Genomic DNA, 10,898 nt, shown 5'->3' on the forward strand with positions numbered 1-10,898 from the left:
ATAAATTCATAAATCTCCAAAAAAAAAAAAAAAATACACGAAGCGCGTCCTTCCGGCTCATAAGTTTTGGATCTCAGGATTGCGTTCGCGCTAACGTGACGAATTGTCAATAAAAAAAAATGCGGCTGCTTTCGACCGAAAAGTATGATTTTGTGTGTGTTGGGATAAGAACCGAATGCGAATTCTTCCATGCGCCTACATTATATGGGCGCCAACGGCCATACCATGTTGAATACACCGGTTCTCGTCCGATCACCGAAGTTAAACAACATCGGGCGTGGTTAGTACTTGGATGGGTGACCACCTGGGAACACCACGTGCTGTTGGCTCCCTTTCATTTACTTTTTTTTTTATACCGCCCTCTTTCCATACCACCGTTCTGTTGTGACAAAGATTCTTGCTTAAGCATTTTAATCTACTGTAATGACCATAAGGTGCGAAATTGCAGTAAATATCTCAGTTTGAGGGAGAATGTGCTAACCAAGTTCGCCAGGAAGTCTTTGAAAACGACAAAACAGTACGAATCGGCAGATGTGTTCTGAAATACGTCAGGGCCTGTTGTTGTGTAGCGGTGTACAATTCCTACTTCGATATGTAATTATAAATTTATTCTTTAGTCGTCTCGTCTCGTCTCCTCATCTCCTGCAGACGTTTCTTGTGCTTGCGCTGTTATATGGGCCACGACCCGAGCGGCAGCGAGCGGCAGTCGAGCAAAGTCGGGACAAGTCGGGACGGGGACAGGGACAGGAATGGTGCGAATGCACTGCAAATTACGCAAACACCTCGTCTGAGGCGAGGCGAGGCGAGGCGAGGCGAGGAAGCTCACATCGCCAGCAGTGGCGCCCTCCAACAAGACACTGCCACACCCCGCACAGGCCTTACGCCGGTCGGCCGCGCGCCAGCCCTCCTGCGCTGGACACCAGGAACAAGATGCGTCTTCCGCGAGTGTCGAAGGCTGCACGCGCCAAGCGGATGACAGGAGGTGCAACGAGAAGCTGCGCGTCTCACACACACGGCGGCGCGCCCGCTAATTCGGCAGTCGCTCTGCTGGCACGTCGGATTGCGGAAGGAAGTGCTTACAATTACAATTCTGTTCGTGTTTTATGTTGTAAAGTTGTTAGCTTGTAACGATGTAATGTTAATAAATAAATTCATAAATCTCCAAAAAAAAAAAAAAATACACGAAGCGCGTCCTTCCGGCTCATAAGTTTTGGATCTCAGGATTGCGTTCGCGCTAACGTGACGAATTGTCAATAAAAAAAAATGCGGCTGCTTTCGACCGAAAAGTATGATTTTGTGTGTGTTGGGATAAGAACCGAATGCGAATTCTTCCATGCGCCTACATTATATGGGCGCCAACGGCCATACCATGTTGAATACACCGGTTCTCGTCCGATCACCGAAGTTAAACAACATCGGGCGTGGTTAGTACTTGGATGGGTGACCACCTGGGAACACCACGTGCTGTTGGCTCCCTTTCATTTACTTTTTTTTTTATACCGCCCTCTTTCCATACCACCGTTCTGTTGTGACAAAGATTCTTGCTTAAGCATTTTAATCTACTGTAATGACCATAAGGTGCGAAATTGCAGTAAATATCTCAGTTTGAGGGAGAATGTGCTAACCAAGTTCGCCAGGAAGTCTTTGAAAACGACAAAACAGTACGAATCGGCAGATGTGTTCTGAAATACGTCAGGGCCTGTTGTTGTGTAGCGGTGTACAATTCCTACTTCGATATGTAATTATAAATTTATTCTTTAGTCGTCTCGTCTCGTCTCCTCATCTCCTGCAGACGTTTCTTGTGCTTGCGCTGTTATATGGGCCACGACCCGAGCGGCAGCGAGCGGCAGTCGAGCAAAGTCGGGACAAGTCGGGACGGGGACAGGGACAGGAATGGTGCGAATGCACTGCAAATTACGCAAACACCTCGTCTGAGGCGAGGCGAGGCGAGGCGAGGCGAGGAAGCTCACATCGCCAGCAGTGGCGCCCTCCAACAAGACACTGCCACACCCCGCACAGGCCTTACGCCGGTCGGCCGCGCGCCAGCCCTCCTGCGCTGGACACCAGGAACAAGATGCGTCTTCCGCGAGTGTCGAAGGCTGCACGCGCCAAGCGGATGACAGGAGGTGCAACGAGAAGCTGCGCGTCTCACACACACGGCGGCGCGCCCGCTAATTCGGCAGTCGCTCTGCTGGCACGTCGGATTGCGGAAGGAAGTGCTTACAATTACAATTCTGTTCGTGTTTTATGTTGTAAAGTTGTTAGCTTGTAACGATGTAATGTTAATAAATAAATTCATAAATCTCCAAAAAAAAAAAAAAATACACGAAGCGCGTCCTTCCGGCTCATAAGTTTTGGATCTCAGGATTGCGTTCGCGCTAACGTGACGAATTGTCAATAAAAAAAAATGCGGCTGCTTTCGACCGAAAAGTATGATTTTGTGTGTGTTGGGATAAGAACCGAATGCGAATTCTTCCATGCGCCTACATTATATGGGCGCCAACGGCCATACCATGTTGAATACACCGGTTCTCGTCCGATCACCGAAGTTAAACAACATCGGGCGTGGTTAGTACTTGGATGGGTGACCACCTGGGAACACCACGTGCTGTTGGCTCCCTTTCATTTACTTTTTTTTTTATACCGCCCTCTTTCCATACCACCGTTCTGTTGTGACAAAGATTCTTGCTTAAGCATTTTAATCTACTGTAATGACCATAAGGTGCGAAATTGCAGTAAATATCTCAGTTTGAGGGAGAATGTGCTAACCAAGTTCGCCAGGAAGTCTTTGAAAACGACAAAACAGTACGAATCGGCAGATGTGTTCTGAAATACGTCAGGGCCTGTTGTTGTGTAGCGGTGTACAATTCCTACTTCGATATGTAATTATAAATTTATTCTTTAGTCGTCTCGTCTCGTCTCCTCATCTCCTGCAGACGTTTCTTGTGCTTGCGCTGTTATATGGGCCACGACCCGAGCGGCAGCGAGCGGCAGTCGAGCAAAGTCGGGACAAGTCGGGACGGGGACAGGGACAGGAATGGTGCGAATGCACTGCAAATTACGCAAACACCTCGTCTGAGGCGAGGCGAGGCGAGGCGAGGCGAGGAAGCTCACATCGCCAGCAGTGGCGCCCTCCAACAAGACACTGCCACACCCCGCACAGGCCTTACGCCGGTCGGCCGCGCGCCAGCCCTCCTGCGCTGGACACCAGGAACAAGATGCGTCTTCCGCGAGTGTCGAAGGCTGCACGCGCCAAGCGGATGACAGGAGGTGCAACGAGAAGCTGCGCGTCTCACACACACGGCGGCGCGCCCGCTAATTCGGCAGTCGCTCTGCTGGCACGTCGGATTGCGGAAGGAAGTGCTTACAATTACAATTCTGTTCGTGTTTTATGTTGTAAAGTTGTTAGCTTGTAACGATGTAATGTTAATAAATAAATTCATAAATCTCCAAAAAAAAAAAAAAATACACGAAGCGCGTCCTTCCGGCTCATAAGTTTTGGATCTCAGGATTGCGTTCGCGCTAACGTGACGAATTGTCAATAAAAAAAAATGCGGCTGCTTTCGACCGAAAAGTATGATTTTGTGTGTGTTGGGATAAGAACCGAATGCGAATTCTTCCATGCGCCTACATTATATGGGCGCCAACGGCCATACCATGTTGAATACACCGGTTCTCGTCCGATCACCGAAGTTAAACAACATCGGGCGTGGTTAGTACTTGGATGGGTGACCACCTGGGAACACCACGTGCTGTTGGCTCCCTTTCATTTACTTTTTTTTTTATACCGCCCTCTTTCCATACCACCGTTCTGTTGTGACAAAGATTCTTGCTTAAGCATTTTAATCTACTGTAATGACCATAAGGTGCGAAATTGCAGTAAATATCTCAGTTTGAGGGAGAATGTGCTAACCAAGTTCGCCAGGAAGTCTTTGAAAACGACAAAACAGTACGAATCGGCAGATGTGTTCTGAAATACGTCAGGGCCTGTTGTTGTGTAGCGGTGTACAATTCCTACTTCGATATGTAATTATAAATTTATTCTTTAGTCGTCTCGTCTCGTCTCCTCATCTCCTGCAGACGTTTCTTGTGCTTGCGCTGTTATATGGGCCACGACCCGAGCGGCAGCGAGCGGCAGTCGAGCAAAGTCGGGACAAGTCGGGACGGGGACAGGGACAGGAATGGTGCGAATGCACTGCAAATTACGCAAACACCTCGTCTGAGGCGAGGCGAGGCGAGGCGAGGCGAGGAAGCTCACATCGCCAGCAGTGGCGCCCTCCAACAAGACACTGCCACACCCCGCACAGGCCTTACGCCGGTCGGCCGCGCGCCAGCCCTCCTGCGCTGGACACCAGGAACAAGATGCGTCTTCCGCGAGTGTCGAAGGCTGCACGCGCCAAGCGGATGACAGGAGGTGCAACGAGAAGCTGCGCGTCTCACACACACGGCGGCGCGCCCGCTAATTCGGCAGTCGCTCTGCTGGCACGTCGGATTGCGGAAGGAAGTGCTTACAATTACAATTCTGTTCGTGTTTTATGTTGTAAAGTTGTTAGCTTGTAACGATGTAATGTTAATAAATAAATTCATAAATCTCCAAAAAAAAAAAAAAAATACACGAAGCGCGTCCTTCCGGCTCATAAGTTTTGGATCTCAGGATTGCGTTCGCGCTAACGTGACGAATTGTCAATAAAAAAAAATGCGGCTGCTTTCGACCGAAAAGTATGATTTTGTGTGTGTTGGGATAAGAACCGAATGCGAATTCTTCCATGCGCCTACATTATATGGGCGCCAACGGCCATACCATGTTGAATACACCGGTTCTCGTCCGATCACCGAAGTTAAACAACATCGGGCGTGGTTAGTACTTGGATGGGTGACCACCTGGGAACACCACGTGCTGTTGGCTCCCTTTCATTTACTTTTTTTTTTATACCGCCCTCTTTCCATACCACCGTTCTGTTGTGACAAAGATTCTTGCTTAAGCATTTTAATCTACTGTAATGACCATAAGGTGCGAAATTGCAGTAAATATCTCAGTTTGAGGGAGAATGTGCTAACCAAGTTCGCCAGGAAGTCTTTGAAAACGACAAAACAGTACGAATCGGCAGATGTGTTCTGAAATACGTCAGGGCCTGTTGTTGTGTAGCGGTGTACAATTCCTACTTCGATATGTAATTATAAATTTATTCTTTAGTCGTCTCGTCTCGTCTCCTCATCTCCTGCAGACGTTTCTTGTGCTTGCGCTGTTATATGGGCCACGACCCGAGCGGCAGCGAGCGGCAGTCGAGCAAAGTCGGGACAAGTCGGGACGGGGACAGGGACAGGAATGGTGCGAATGCACTGCAAATTACGCAAACACCTCGTCTGAGGCGAGGCGAGGCGAGGCGAGGCGAGGAAGCTCACATCGCCAGCAGTGGCGCCCTCCAACAAGACACTGCCACACCCCGCACAGGCCTTACGCCGGTCGGCCGCGCGCCAGCCCTCCTGCGCTGGACACCAGGAACAAGATGCGTCTTCCGCGAGTGTCGAAGGCTGCACGCGCCAAGCGGATGACAGGAGGTGCAACGAGAAGCTGCGCGTCTCACACACACGGCGGCGCGCCCGCTAATTCGGCAGTCGCTCTGCTGGCACGTCGGATTGCGGAAGGAAGTGCTTACAATTACAATTCTGTTCGTGTTTTATGTTGTAAAGTTGTTAGCTTGTAACGATGTAATGTTAATAAATAAATTCATAAATCTCCAAAAAAAAAAAAAAATACACGAAGCGCGTCCTTCCGGCTCATAAGTTTTGGATCTCAGGATTGCGTTCGCGCTAACGTGACGAATTGTCAATAAAAAAAAATGCGGCTGCTTTCGACCGAAAAGTATGATTTTGTGTGTGTTGGGATAAGAACCGAATGCGAATTCTTCCATGCGCCTACATTATATGGGCGCCAACGGCCATACCATGTTGAATACACCGGTTCTCGTCCGATCACCGAAGTTAAACAACATCGGGCGTGGTTAGTACTTGGATGGGTGACCACCTGGGAACACCACGTGCTGTTGGCTCCCTTTCATTTACTTTTTTTTTTATACCGCCCTCTTTCCATACCACCGTTCTGTTGTGACAAAGATTCTTGCTTAAGCATTTTAATCTACTGTAATGACCATAAGGTGCGAAATTGCAGTAAATATCTCAGTTTGAGGGAGAATGTGCTAACCAAGTTCGCCAGGAAGTCTTTGAAAACGACAAAACAGTACGAATCGGCAGATGTGTTCTGAAATACGTCAGGGCCTGTTGTTGTGTAGCGGTGTACAATTCCTACTTCGATATGTAATTATAAATTTATTCTTTAGTCGTCTCGTCTCGTCTCCTCATCTCCTGCAGACGTTTCTTGTGCTTGCGCTGTTATATGGGCCACGACCCGAGCGGCAGCGAGCGGCAGTCGAGCAAAGTCGGGACAAGTCGGGACGGGGACAGGGACAGGAATGGTGCGAATGCACTGCAAATTACGCAAACACCTCGTCTGAGGCGAGGCGAGGCGAGGCGAGGCGAGGAAGCTCACATCGCCAGCAGTGGCGCCCTCCAACAAGACACTGCCACACCCCGCACAGGCCTTACGCCGGTCGGCCGCGCGCCAGCCCTCCTGCGCTGGACACCAGGAACAAGATGCGTCTTCCGCGAGTGTCGAAGGCTGCACGCGCCAAGCGGATGACAGGAGGTGCAACGAGAAGCTGCGCGTCTCACACACACGGCGGCGCGCCCGCTAATTCGGCAGTCGCTCTGCTGGCACGTCGGATTGCGGAAGGAAGTGCTTACAATTACAATTCTGTTCGTGTTTTATGTTGTAAAGTTGTTAGCTTGTAACGATGTAATGTTAATAAATAAATTCATAAATCTCCAAAAAAAAAAAAAAATACACGAAGCGCGTCCTTCCGGCTCATAAGTTTTGGATCTCAGGATTGCGTTCGCGCTAACGTGACGAATTGTCAATAAAAAAAAATGCGGCTGCTTTCGACCGAAAAGTATGATTTTGTGTGTGTTGGGATAAGAACCGAATGCGAATTCTTCCATGCGCCTACATTATATGGGCGCCAACGGCCATACCATGTTGAATACACCGGTTCTCGTCCGATCACCGAAGTTAAACAACATCGGGCGTGGTTAGTACTTGGATGGGTGACCACCTGGGAACACCACGTGCTGTTGGCTCCCTTTCATTTACTTTTTTTTTTATACCGCCCTCTTTCCATACCACCGTTCTGTTGTGACAAAGATTCTTGCTTAAGCATTTTAATCTACTGTAATGACCATAAGGTGCGAAATTGCAGTAAATATCTCAGTTTGAGGGAGAATGTGCTAACCAAGTTCGCCAGGAAGTCTTTGAAAACGACAAAACAGTACGAATCGGCAGATGTGTTCTGAAATACGTCAGGGCCTGTTGTTGTGTAGCGGTGTACAATTCCTACTTCGATATGTAATTATAAATTTATTCTTTAGTCGTCTCGTCTCGTCTCCTCATCTCCTGCAGACGTTTCTTGTGCTTGCGCTGTTATATGGGCCACGACCCGAGCGGCAGCGAGCGGCAGTCGAGCAAAGTCGGGACAAGTCGGGACGGGGACAGGGACAGGAATGGTGCGAATGCACTGCAAATTACGCAAACACCTCGTCTGAGGCGAGGCGAGGCGAGGCGAGGCGAGGAAGCTCACATCGCCAGCAGTGGCGCCCTCCAACAAGACACTGCCACACCCCGCACAGGCCTTACGCCGGTCGGCCGCGCGCCAGCCCTCCTGCGCTGGACACCAGGAACAAGATGCGTCTTCCGCGAGTGTCGAAGGCTGCACGCGCCAAGCGGATGACAGGAGGTGCAACGAGAAGCTGCGCGTCTCACACACACGGCGGCGCGCCCGCTAATTCGGCAGTCGCTCTGCTGGCACGTCGGATTGCGGAAGGAAGTGCTTACAATTACAATTCTGTTCGTGTTTTATGTTGTAAAGTTGTTAGCTTGTAACGATGTAATGTTAATAAATAAATTCATAAATCTCCAAAAAAAAAAAAAAATACACGAAGCGCGTCCTTCCGGCTCATAAGTTTTGGATCTCAGGATTGCGTTCGCGCTAACGTGACGAATTGTCAATAAAAAAAAATGCGGCTGCTTTCGACCGAAAAGTATGATTTTGTGTGTGTTGGGATAAGAACCGAATGCGAATTCTTCCATGCGCCTACATTATATGGGCGCCAACGGCCATACCATGTTGAATACACCGGTTCTCGTCCGATCACCGAAGTTAAACAACATCGGGCGTGGTTAGTACTTGGATGGGTGACCACCTGGGAACACCACGTGCTGTTGGCTCCCTTTCATTTACTTTTTTTTTTATACCGCCCTCTTTCCATACCACCGTTCTGTTGTGACAAAGATTCTTGCTTAAGCATTTTAATCTACTGTAATGACCATAAGGTGCGAAATTGCAGTAAATATCTCAGTTTGAGGGAGAATGTGCTAACCAAGTTCGCCAGGAAGTCTTTGAAAACGACAAAACAGTACGAATCGGCAGATGTGTTCTGAAATACGTCAGGGCCTGTTGTTGTGTAGCGGTGTACAATTCCTACTTCGATATGTAATTATAAATTTATTCTTTAGTCGTCTCGTCTCGTCTCCTCATCTCCTGCAGACGTTTCTTGTGCTTGCGCTGTTATATGGGCCACGACCCGAGCGGCAGCGAGCGGCAGTCGAGCAAAGTCGGACAAGTCGGGACGGGGACAGGGACAGGAATGGTGCGAATGCACTGCAAATTACGCAAACACCTCGTCTGAGGCGAGGCGAGGCGAGGCGAGGCGAGGAAGCTCACATCGCCAGCAGTGGCGCCCTCCAACAAGACACTGCCACACCCCGCACAGGCCTTACGCCGGTCGGCCGCGCGGCCAGCCCTCCTGCGCTGGACACCAGGAACAAGATGCGTCTTCCGCGAGTGTCGAAGGCTGCACGCGCCAAGCGGATGACAGGAGGTGCAACGAGAAGCTGCGCGTCTCACACACACGGCGGCGCGCCCGCTAATTCGGCAAGTCGCTCTGCTGGCACGTCGGATTGCGGAAGGAAGTGCTTACAATTACAATTCTGTTCGTGTTTTATGTTGTAAAGTTGTTAGCTTGTAACGATGTAATGTTAATAAATAAATTCATAAATCTCCAAAAAAAAAAAAAAATACACGAAGCGCGTCCTTCCGGCTCATAAGTTTTGGATCTCAGGATTGCGTTCGCGCTAACGTGACGAATTGTCAATAAAAAAAAATGCGGCTGCTTTCGACCGAAAAGTATGATTTTGTGTGTGTTGGGATAAGAACCGAATGCGAATTCTTCCATGCGCCTACATTATATGGGCGCCAACGGCCATACCATGTTGAATACACCGGTTCTCGTCCGATCACCGAAGTTAAACAACATCGGGCGTGGTTAGTACTTGGATGGGTGACCACCTGGGAACACCACGTGCTGTTGGCTCCCTTTCATTTACTTTTTTTTTTTATACCGCCCTCTTTCCATACCACCGTTCTGTTGTGACAAAGATTCTTGCTTAAGCATTTTAATCTACTGTAATGACCATAAGGTGCGAAATTGCAGTAAATATCTCAGTTTGAGGAGAATGTGCTAACCAAGTTCGCCAGGAAGTCTTTGAAAACGACAAAACAGTACGAATCGGCAGATGTGTTCTGAAATACGTCAGGGCCTGTTGTTGTGTAGCGGTGTACAATTCCTACTTCGATATGTAATTATAAATTTATTCTTTAGTCGTCTCGTCTCGTCTCCTCATCTCCTGCAGACGTTTCTTGTGCTTGCAGCTGTTATATGGGCCACGACCCGAGCGGCAGCGAGCGGCAGTCGAGCAAAGTCGGGACATGTCGGGACGGGGACAGGGACAGGAATGGTGCGAATGCACTGCAAATTACGCAAAACACCTCGTCTGAGGCGAGGCGAGGCGAGGCGAGGCGAGGAAGCTCACATCGCCAGCAGTGGCGCCCTCCAACAAGACACTGCCACACCCCGCACCAGGCCTTACGCCGGTCGGCCGCGCGCCAGCCCTCCTGCGCTGGACACCAGGAACAAGATGCGTCTTCCGCGAGTGTCGAAGGCTGCACGCGCCAAGCGGATGACAGGAGGTGCAACGAGAAGCTGCGCGTCTCACACACACGGCGGCGCTGCCCGCTAATTCGGCAGTCGCTCTGCTGGCACGTCGGATTGCGGAAGGAAGTGCTTACAATTACAATTCTGTTCGTGTTTTATGTTGTAAAGTTGTTAGCTTGTAACGATGTAATGTTAATAAATAAATTCATAAATCTCCAAAAAAAAAAAAAATACACGAAGCGCGTCCTTCCGGCTCATAAGTTTTGGATCTCAGGATTGCGTTCGCGCTAACGTGACGAATTGTCAATAAAAAAAAATGCGGCTGCTTTCGACCGAAAAGTATGATTTTTGTGTGTGTTGGGATAAGAACCGAATGCGAATTCTTCCATGCGCCTACATTATATGGGCGCCAACGGCCATACCATGTTGAATACACCCGGTTCTCGTCCGATCACCGAAGTTAAAACAACATCGGGCGTGGTTAGTACTTGGATGGGTGACCACCTGGGAACACCACGTGCTGTTGGCTCCCTTTCATTTACTTTTTTTTTTATACCGCCCTCTTTCCATACCACCGTTCTGTTGTGACAAAGATTCTTGCTTAAGCATTTTAATCCTACTGTAATGGACCATAAGGTGCGAAATTGCAGTAAATATCTCAGTTTGAGGGAGAATGTGCTAACCAAGTTCGCCAGGAAGTCTTTGAAAACGACAAAACAGTACGAATCGGCAGATGTGTTCTGAAATACGTCAGGGCCTGTTGTTGTGGTAGCGGTGTACAATTCCTACTTCGA

At 49.2% G+C, this 10,898-nt stretch overlaps 10 non-coding genes across 10 annotated transcripts; all 10 read left to right on the forward strand.

The window, feature by feature from the left end:
* Positions 1–210: 210 nt before the first annotated feature.
* Positions 211–329, forward strand: LOC126444794 (5S ribosomal RNA). Its single transcript, XR_007582744.1, has one exon. It is a non-coding gene; the product is annotated as a 5S ribosomal RNA (ribosomal RNA).
* Positions 330–1,354: 1,025 nt separating this feature from the next.
* Positions 1,355–1,473, forward strand: LOC126444795 (5S ribosomal RNA). The gene has a single exon (XR_007582745.1). It is a non-coding gene; the product is annotated as a 5S ribosomal RNA (ribosomal RNA).
* Positions 1,474–2,498: 1,025 nt separating this feature from the next.
* On the forward strand, positions 2,499–2,617 carry LOC126444796 (5S ribosomal RNA). Its single transcript, XR_007582746.1, has one exon. It is a non-coding gene; the product is annotated as a 5S ribosomal RNA (ribosomal RNA).
* Positions 2,618–3,642: 1,025 nt separating this feature from the next.
* LOC126444797 (5S ribosomal RNA) lies at positions 3,643–3,761 on the forward strand. Its single transcript, XR_007582747.1, has one exon. It is a non-coding gene; the product is annotated as a 5S ribosomal RNA (ribosomal RNA).
* A 1,026-nt stretch (positions 3,762–4,787) lies between these two features.
* On the forward strand, positions 4,788–4,906 carry LOC126444798 (5S ribosomal RNA). The gene has a single exon (XR_007582748.1). It is a non-coding gene; the product is annotated as a 5S ribosomal RNA (ribosomal RNA).
* Positions 4,907–5,931: 1,025 nt separating this feature from the next.
* LOC126444800 (5S ribosomal RNA) lies at positions 5,932–6,050 on the forward strand. The gene has a single exon (XR_007582749.1). It is a non-coding gene; the product is annotated as a 5S ribosomal RNA (ribosomal RNA).
* A 1,025-nt stretch (positions 6,051–7,075) lies between these two features.
* LOC126444801 (5S ribosomal RNA) lies at positions 7,076–7,194 on the forward strand. The gene has a single exon (XR_007582750.1). It is a non-coding gene; the product is annotated as a 5S ribosomal RNA (ribosomal RNA).
* A 1,025-nt stretch (positions 7,195–8,219) lies between these two features.
* On the forward strand, positions 8,220–8,338 carry LOC126444802 (5S ribosomal RNA). The gene has a single exon (XR_007582751.1). It is a non-coding gene; the product is annotated as a 5S ribosomal RNA (ribosomal RNA).
* Positions 8,339–9,364: 1,026 nt separating this feature from the next.
* LOC126444803 (5S ribosomal RNA) lies at positions 9,365–9,483 on the forward strand. The gene has a single exon (XR_007582752.1). It is a non-coding gene; the product is annotated as a 5S ribosomal RNA (ribosomal RNA).
* Positions 9,484–10,512: 1,029 nt separating this feature from the next.
* LOC126444805 (5S ribosomal RNA) lies at positions 10,513–10,633 on the forward strand. The gene has a single exon (XR_007582754.1). It is a non-coding gene; the product is annotated as a 5S ribosomal RNA (ribosomal RNA).
* Positions 10,634–10,898: the final 265 nt, after the last annotated feature.

This window comes from Schistocerca serialis, unplaced genomic scaffold (assembly GCF_023864345.2).
Source record: "Schistocerca serialis cubense isolate TAMUIC-IGC-003099 unplaced genomic scaffold, iqSchSeri2.2 HiC_scaffold_302, whole genome shotgun sequence".
Classification (NCBI taxonomy): Eukaryota; Metazoa; Arthropoda; class Insecta; order Orthoptera; family Acrididae; genus Schistocerca; species Schistocerca serialis.